Source organism: Schistocerca serialis, chromosome 8 (genome assembly GCF_023864345.2).
Source record: "Schistocerca serialis cubense isolate TAMUIC-IGC-003099 chromosome 8, iqSchSeri2.2, whole genome shotgun sequence".
Lineage (NCBI taxonomy): Eukaryota > Metazoa > Arthropoda > Insecta > Orthoptera > Acrididae > Schistocerca > Schistocerca serialis.
Window position 1 is genome coordinate 52,854,973 of NC_064645.1, and position 10,039 is coordinate 52,865,011.

Here is a 10,039-nt window from a genome sequence, read left to right on the forward strand (position 1 = left end):
GTTGCAGAAATACGTAGCTTTAAGATGCTTATTTCCAGTACCATAGCCGAGAGCCAGAGCCAGGACTCCGACTACAATACAATGGTTAACGGAGGTAAGAAAAATACTCTCGCGCGTGTGTGGGCGCAATTGTAATTAATAACTAAAGATTTCTTGCTTTAAAGTGAACTGACTAGCCGGGAGAATTAATATGAAAAGTTTATTAGATTGTTCAACTTATATGCTCATGTTTTAAGATTCAGCGAGTCTAACATTCATTAACGTAACAAATAATTTGAGATTAATATTGTTAAAAAGGAGAACTTCAGGAAAGCATTTAATCGTAAATCAAAATTAAATGAAATATCATTTTTATTAAGGCCCACCACGTAAGTCGGCAACGATCAAAAAATAACAACAACAATAATAATATATTAAATTACGACGGCCGACGGACACGAGATTGGCGCCGCACCTTTGGGGCCCGATCAAAGAAAATACGAAATTTACTAAATCTGACTCTATTGTAATGAATGAAATTATGTACGTGTATAATTGTTGTAAAATATTAATGCCTATATGAATTCCTTTACATGTACAACAACAAAACCACACCCTGAGGAGAGCTGGAGAAGAAAAAGTGTAGAAAAGAAAAGGGATTACGAGAAAGAAAAATAAAGGTAAGGCTTATTGTGCAAGCATCCTGTGTAGCTCTGTGCGGAATATCGAACCCATGTGCACATGAGATACCTTCGGTGTTTTGCGTATTTATGTGTTTATTTTTGGAGGGGATAATTATTCGTTTTGTGTATTTATATGTTTATTTTTTTTTGGGGGAGGGGGGATAATTATTCGTGTGTGTATCAGTGTTAAAGATTTGTCAGTGGCTTAAAGTGAATTTATTATGGGTAAAATAGGACAAGCTAAAGCATCCGTACCAGACGACAAAATTTTGTTAATATGGAAAGTGAGGGTCATTTGCAATACGCAAACGAATCCCAAGCCACCGCTTCGGATAACATAATTTCCGGAGCGGGGGGCGAGGATCTGTGGACGGTGAATGACGCTTCACAGCAGGATGGGAATAGAGTAACAACTCCACTGCCTGGGCAGGGGGGCCAATCGAGTGCTAGATTAAGCGGGACACCAGTATGCTCACTGATTGCAGACCCATTTGCAGAATTTCTGCGCAGGTTAGAAGAAAGAGATAGGGAAAAAGAAAGAATGTCAGAACAGAGGGAAAAACAAAGAGACGAAAAACTGGCTCAGATGCTACATGAGCAGGAGAAAAAATTAACGCAAAAGCTCATTGAGCAAGAGCAGCGCAGTGAAGCGAAGCTAGATAGTATCCAAAGCGAACTTACCGAGATGCGTGACGCTTGCAAAGAAATCCCCGATCTTGTGCAAAGCTTAGCCGGCGAGATGCAAAAATTACAGATATCGCAGGCTAGGCTTGAAGACCATGTCCAGGCTTTAACCAACCGCGTGGATAATGTGGAGATAGATGCACGGAAAAGTATTGACGCATATATGGAAGTGCAAGCTCAAAAAGTAGAAAAAGAATTAAATGAATGGCTAGAAATAAAGGATCGCGAGATATCTGCAAAGACTGAAAGCGACGTAAAAACAGCTGTAGAACAAGCGACTGCGGCCGCGAGTGTAAATATTGACGCTAGCGCTGCCGCACTACGTGCCGAATTAACACAGATCAAATCCCGTGTGACAGCGGAGTTGCCAAATTGGCAACAGGAGGTCGCGCGGAGACTGTCTGTGTTGGAAAGCAATGTAAACAGTGGCGGACAGATAATGAATCCGACTCCGCGTACTGATTACTATAATAACGCTGACGGTAGGCAGGGTGCGAGTGCGCAACCGCAACCTAATGCGAATTATGAGCACGAACAACATGCGATACCGTGCAGCGCACATCACGAAGTGATGAATGTCCCAGATTGTAGCAATTAGATGTGCAAAAAAGAGGACAATGTAATAAAACACAGGACATTCCAACCCTTCAATAGCGAAAAACGAAATGTCCACCCTGTGGTATTTATTAAGAGCTTCAGGAATGTGTTTCCCAGGACATGGACGGAAAGACAAAGAATACAGTTCGTGGTCTCCTTTATTCAAGGTGACGCGGCACTGTGAGCGACCGACATGTCCGAAATATGTCTAACGATGCAACAGTTTGAAGGTGCTTTCTTGCAAAAATTCTGGTCCGATAGCGTCCAAGAAAGACTACGAAAGGAGTTGTACAGTCCAGAAATGTACAATCCTAAGATGGGAACGTTACGCAAATATTTCGAAAAGTATATAAACAAAACCATGCACTGGGGCGAGCCAACGTTACGCAAATATTTCGAAAAGTATATAAACAAAACCAGGCACTGGGGCGAGCCAATGTCCGATCGTGACATAATCAGATTAATAAAAATGAAGTTTCCCAGTGAAATTAAAAGATATGTCATCAATGTGCCAGAATACGATATAGAACAATTCATGGAAATAATGGATTCTGTTGACTTATTGATCGAAGATGTTGTTGTTGTTGTTGTGGTCTTCAGTCCTGAGACTGGTTTGATGCAGCTCTCCATGCTACTCTATCCTGTGCAAGCTTTTTCATCTCCCAGTACCTACTGCAACCTACATCCTTCTGAATCTGCTTAGTGTATTCATCTCTTGGTCTGCCTCTACGATTTTTACCCTCCACGCTGCCCTCCAATACTAAATTGGTGATCCCTTGATGCCTCAGAACATGTCCTACCAACCGATCCCTTCTTCTGGTCAAGTTGTGCCACAAACTTCTCTTCTCCCCAATCCTATTCAATACTTCCTCATTAGTTATGTGATCTACCCATCTAATCTTCAGCATTCTTCTGTAGCACCACATTTCGAAAGCTTCTATTCTCTTCTTGTCCAAACTATTTATCGTCCATGTTTCACTTCCATACATGGCTACACTCCATACGAATACTTTCAGAAATGACTTCCTGACACTTAAATCAATACTGGATGTTAACAAATTTCTCTTCTTCAGAAATGATTTCCTTGCCATTGCCAGCCTACATTTTATATCCTCTCTACTTCGACCATCATCAGTTATTTTGCTCCCCAAATAGCAAAACTCCTTTACTACTTTAAGTGCCTCATTTCCTAATCTAATTCCCTCAGCATCACCTGTCACCTGACTTAATTAGACTACATTCCATTATCCTTGTTTTGCTTTTGTTGATGTTCATCTTATATCCTCCTTTCAAGACACTGTCCATTCCATTCAACTGCTCTTCCAAGTCCTTTGCTGTCTCTGACAGAATTACAATGTCATCGGCGAACCTCAAAGTTTTTATTTCTTCTCCATGAATTTTAATACCTACTCCGAATTTTTCTTTTGTTTCCTTTACTGCTTGCTCAATATACAGATTGAACAACATCGGGGAGAGGCTACAACCCTGTCTTACTCCCTTCCCAACCACTGCTTCCCTTTCATGTCCCTCGACTCTTATAACTGCCATCTGGTTTCTGTACAAATTGTAAATAGCCTTTCGCTCCCTGTATTTTACCCCTGCCACCTTTAGAATTTGAAAGAGAGTATTCCAGTCAACATTGTCAAAAGCTTTCTCTAAGTCTACAAATGCTAGAAACGTAGGTTTGCCTTTCCTTAATCTTTCTTCTAAGATAAGTCGTAAGGTCAGTATTGCCTCACGTGTTCCAGTGTTTCTACGGAATCCAAACTGATCTTCCCCGAGGTTGGCTTCTACTAGTTTTTCCATTCGTCTGTAAAGAATTCGTGTTAGTATTTTGCAGCTGTGACTTATTAAGCTGATAGTTCGGTAATTTTCACATCTGTCAACACCTGCTTTCTTTGGGATTGGAATTATTATATTCTTCTTGAAGTCTGAGGGTATTTCGCCTGTTTCATACATCTTGCTCACCAGATGGTAGAGTTTTGTCAGGACTGGCTCTCCCATGGCCGTCAGTAGTTCCAATGGAATATTGTCTACTCCGGGGGCCTTGTTTCGACTCAGGTCTTTCAGTGCTCTGTCAAACTCTTCACGCAGTATCATATCTCCCATTTCATCTTCATCTACATCCTCTTCCATTTCCATAATATTGTCCTCAAGTACATCGCCCTTGATCGAAGATATGAAAACCGAAAACAAGTGGAACCATGCAGGCTGTAATCAACAAAAAGCCGATTACAATAGCAGCCACAGTAACGGTAGTAACTTAGTACCAAATGGTAACGGGAATGGGCAAGAGCATCGGCAACAGAATCGAAGCACAAACAATGGCAATGGTTATAACGGCAACGGTTATAATCGTCGAAATCGAAAGAGACATCATGATGGACGCATGAGTAATGGATATAATGGTAACGGCAATCCGCAATGGCGGAACAGCCGAAACCAGCGGCGTGGTTGTAATGAACCGACACCACAGTGGCAACAAAACCCAATGCCACAATGGAACGCCAACCCAGGTCCGTCACAGAACATGTCAGGAAGTTACAACCGACCACCGCAAAACCAGGGCCATACACAGTATCAAAATACGCCATCGGCGAGGCAGGGCGACCAACCCAACGGTAGCAACAACAACAACCAGAACCACAATGTGAGGTTAGTGGAAGTGACAGACAACTGTCAACCCACTAATGCTCATCCGTTAAACTAAAGACAGCCACAATACGCTCTCCGTTGTTGGCTGCAGGATGGTGTAGTGAGGGCACATTCACGGATGACAGCCATAAACTTTGTATGCTGAGATACAATGAGGGAATAAAAATAGAAAAGGAACTTGTAAACACACCGCAGAAATGTAACCGAACCGACAAAAGTGTTGTGCAGGCTATATTGCAAGCAGACATGTACGGAGCACCAATACAGATAATAGTCGATACCGGTGCGTCAACCAATGTCATGAGCGCAAATTTTTACAAGTACTTGAGTCAAAATAATAGAATACCAGTATTGCCAGTGAAGAATTGTCGTGTTACAGGTGCAATAGGTGCACAATCTCATATCATAAAGCACCAGGTGCGAGTCGAGTTTACGGTACGAAATGAAGCAATGAAAAGCTCATTCCTAGTAGTTGAAGGATTAGGTGTTGCTTGCATCCTGGGGATGGAATTTTTAAGCCAGAGGGACGCAAAAATCGACCTCTTGTGCGGGGAAGTAAGCCTTATGAATGAGGGTAGACGTGTAATTTTGCCGTTGTTGAGGATACGGGAAGTGCACGGTAAATATTGCCGGAGCTTTCAGTCGAGATTCGAAGGAATACAGGTAATGAATTTATATTCTGACTTAAGAGCAAGACAAGCATGTTTTAAAGAGTTTATTACTGAAGACAGAGAGGAAAAAAGGAAACTGATAGCCGTGAAAGTCAGGGAGTCAGAACATTTGACTGAAGCACAACAAAACGAATTGACTCAGCTACTTACAGATTATGAGAATGTGTTTTCGGAAAAATCCGGTGTTGTGTTATCGAGGGCTACACCTATAACATCGAAGTGGTACCTCACGATACTTTCTGCCACGCAAACTACACCATCCCGTGGTCAAAGAAGGAGGCAATTACGAAGGAAACAAGAAAAATACATACAAAGACTTAAAGAAGTTCGCACAGTAGAGCAACGTTTACATATATGAGTAGTAGGTTAAGTTTATAGTGTAATTTTTTGTTAGTAAATGTTCAGATTTTAGTGTAACATTTAAAGACAATGAGGCACACAAGATTAGTGCGATTCAATTTTGTAGATGTTAAGGAATAACAGTACTTTTAAGTAATTGCATTTTGAAAAAAAAAATGAACGTAGGTTTAAGAATATTTTACAAATTTCATGTTTAAAAATGCTTTAAAAAATATTAAAAAGAAAAAATTCAACAGCATTTAATGATGAAAGAATTTTTCATTAGTGTGTCATGAATATTTTTGAACTCTAGTAGTAATGAAACCTATGAAATTCAATATTATAGAGTATATGTTGTTCCATGTATATGGAAATCTTGAAATATGCTCAATCATAATTTACTAAACAACATGAGTGCAGGGTGTACATCACCCAAGGTACCTCATGTGTTGTGGACAAGGTACAAAGCAAATCAGTAAACGCGACTACCGCTAAGCACTGTTAAAATATATTGCCATCTGCTAAGGCAGAGATTTGCACGAATTTATAGTGTAAACAAAAGCCACAAATCTAACACTAGTCTAGGAACTTGCACGCCAGGCCTAGATTATACAATGTGTACAATAATGCGAGAGGCAAAGTTTTGTAAAGTCGAGCCTGGCTCTGGAGGGCAAGTACGCAATGAGTGGGCAGACATGACATGGGGACTTACCTCAGATGAGACGGAAATACAATTGTATAGTCAAAAAATGTGAAAGCAAGTACGACTCTAAGTGGAAAATGAAAAGAGATAATTAGTGCGAGAGACTGGTAAAATCCAGCACGAGCCAAAATCCAGTTCAGGTTGAATGAAATACATTAGTGTTTGTGAACTAATCGAAACAGTTACGCCGGCCGAAGTGGCCGAGCGGTTCTAGGCGCTACAGTCTGGAACCACGCGACCGCTACGGTCGCAGGTTCGAATCCTGCCTCGGGAATGGATGTGTGTGATGTCCTTAGGCTAGTTAGGTTTAAGTAGTTCTAAGTTCTAGGGGACTGATGACCTCAGAAGTTAAGTCCCATAGTGCTCAGAGCCATCTGAACCATCTGAAACAGTTACTTTAAACAGTGTGAAAAACTGTGAAGGTGAAACTGTGATATGGACAGTGAAGTGCTAGTATTGAACGTTCAACAGCGGTGAAGACGCCAAACGCCAATATTACGCACGAAAAACTGTGAATTTGCTTATAAATGTGAACTGTTAACGTGAAGTGAACCCACAGTCAATATTTTTGGGACAGACTGTAGTTTCAGTGAGCACAATAATACGAGATTGGAATGCGATGCGTGGACTGTTGCAAAACAGCGACCGCAGAAACGGCGAATGTTTGTGCTAAGCTCGTACTGGGACACTCACCAGTGCCTGCGAGTGCGGCGAAAACAAATAATTTTATCAAGACAAAAACTGACGTGTAATGGAAACAGTGGCGCATCAAAATTTCATTCACGGGAGAAGGTCCATGTCATGTATTCTGCAAGACAGTGCTAGCGTGACACTCGGAAACTGGCGAAAACTTAACTGCCGCACTAATAGATGCTTCTTTCCCACTAGCGTAACCATCTGCAGCGGGAAACAAATATTATGTTGGTTGTGTGTATGTTTCATGTACTACGTCGGAGATGCGTAGCAGAGCTGACTCCTGCCAACAAGCGCGGGGGGCGAATATCATCCCACTCCGCCACGCCCGGGCGAGACAGAAGCGCATCGCCAACCGTGCAGCCGATTCTGACGCTCCGCGACGGCGAGAGACACGCTGGCGTCGAGCTGGCATTGACCTCTCCGCAGCCGCCGCGAACGCCGAGCACCGAACACACCAACCGACGCCGTCGCGTGCTAAACGTCGCGGCGTGGATCATCAACGACACCGCACTCAATTGTTATAATGACCTCATTTCTTTGCATAGTGCAACAATATATATTTGTTATGTATGCACATCCTGTACTCCAATGACATCCCAGAAACAATTAAGTGAAAGTGACCAAAGCAGATACTCTGTCGCTCCGCCGAGGTTTTCCCCAGGGTTTCCCTACGGCCTCGCCAAATGGGGAGCGAACAGTTGACGCCCCTGGGACTTCAGATATTCAGGACTAACTAGTGATTGTATACCTTTGAACACTGCAAAAGTTGCAACCCTAAAAAGAAGCAGCCAAAATGAAATAATTGTATTCTATGTCCTTTTGTATATGACTGTATACGTAACCAATTGTATATTATATTGCTATGTAGATAACTTCATCTGTATTACAATTTGTGTGCAACACACCTCAGTAATTACAACGGTTTAAACCTACGATGTGACATATGTAGACTGTGAAAGAAAAATCTGCGTGTGGACACTGTGGACATGAAAGAGGAAATATTTATGTAAAAAAACACGAACATTGTTAATGACATAAACATTTCGGGGAGCAATATAGCGTCCCCAGTGCTATATTACGAAAAGACTTAAAAAACAGTATTTATAAAGAAGAGACATTTAAAAATTGAATAATATATTTTTATCATGTAGCCGTAAAATAATAATTTCTCTACGTAAGTTTCGATTCCAAAGAATAATTTATGACAAAATGATCTAAAGAGGTGACAAGATATGCTCTTTTGTTAATTTTTTAGTCGTCTTCACTTCTTCTCTTGTCTTGATTGCGTATAGACGGACATCTTGCGAGTGCTGGAAAATGTAAGCATATTTGTATGAGTTAAGCATATAATATATTCATTTAATATTATTGTGCACTTTTAATTTGTTAGAGATGATCCCGATTTCATGTCCGCCTCTCTTGAATTAACCTGCATTCAAGTAATTTACAGTTCAACAATCGCAGCGGCTGATGTAGCCAACGACGCCATTACGTGGCGATATTAACTTATGAAAAATTAGCTGGAGCGGAAAACTCGCCCGCTATTAACATAATATTAGTTTTTCTCCACAGCCGCACGAAGTTGCAGAAATACGTAGCTTTAAGATTCTTATTTTCAGTACCATAGCCGAGAGCCAGAGCCAGGACTCCGACTACAATACAATGGTTAACGGAGGTAAGAAAAATACTCTCGCGCGTGTGTGGGCGCAGTTGTAATTAATAACTAAAGATTTCTTGCTTTAAAGTGAACTGACTAGCCGAGAGAATTAATATGAAAAGTTTATTAGATTGTTCAACTTATATGCTCATGTTTTAAGATTCAGCGAGTCTAACATTCATTAACGTAACAAATAATTTGAGATTAATATTGTTAAAAAGGAGAACTTCAGGAAAGCATTTAATCGTAAATCAAAATTAAATGAAATATCATTTTTATTAAGGCCCAAAAATAATAACAACAATAATAATATATTAAATTACCACAGCCGACGGACACGAGAAGCTCCACACAGACATAAGCTCCTATCACACATACGTAACTGATATTGTCTCAATATGAATTTATGCTTGCGTGCATTACTTGTAAGATTTTCTCTTTTCTCTTTAACCGGTGCTGACGATGCCACACATGCGCACATTGAGTTTGATGCTTATGCTGAGCGACCATTGTCATCTGGCGGGGAACTTCTGTGGCGCATGCATGACAAATATCCATTTTCTTTCAAATTTGAGTGGGTAGGATACGCACTTCCTTGTGGAGCACTTGTGCGATTTCCGTTTGAGAGGAGATGAGGTTAGTGTTCTCCTTGATAAGCGAATCACGCCAAAGATAACACTCCACTTCCTGGATTCCCTACGTTTCATATAGAAACATCTTCAGAAACTTACTGAGTCAATGCATCAGGAGGACATTCACATCAGACATTCACATCACTAGATATGCACATCCTTATGGCGCAAAGTTTCAGCTTGTGACGAACAGGGTGGGGATCTTTCCTAAGGAATATCTAGATTACAAGCAGAGACTCAATGGAACCACACTGTCTGGCATAGCCACACCCACCAGTAAACTTACAGGCACTGCCATAATGGATGTGGATGTGGGCATAAGGTGAATGTTTGGCATCCCTACTTTATGGAAATATGCCAGACTATACATGGACACTGTGAAAGTATTAGTGTATATACAGGGTGGTCCATTGATCGTGACCGGGCCAAATATCTCACGAAATAAGCGTCAGACGAAAAAACTACAAAGAACGAAACTTGTCTGGCTTGAAGGGGGAAGCCAGATGGCGCTATAGTTGGCCTGCTAGATGGCGCTGCCATAGGTCAAACGGATATCAACTGCATTGTTTTTAAATAGGAACCCCACCTTTTTTTTTTTACATATTAGGGTAGTACGTAAGGAAATATGAATGTTTTAGTTGGACCACTTTTTTCGATTTGTGATAGATGGCGCTGTAATAGTCACAAACATATGGCTCACAATTTTAGACGAACAGTTGGTAACAGGTAGGCTTTTTAAATTA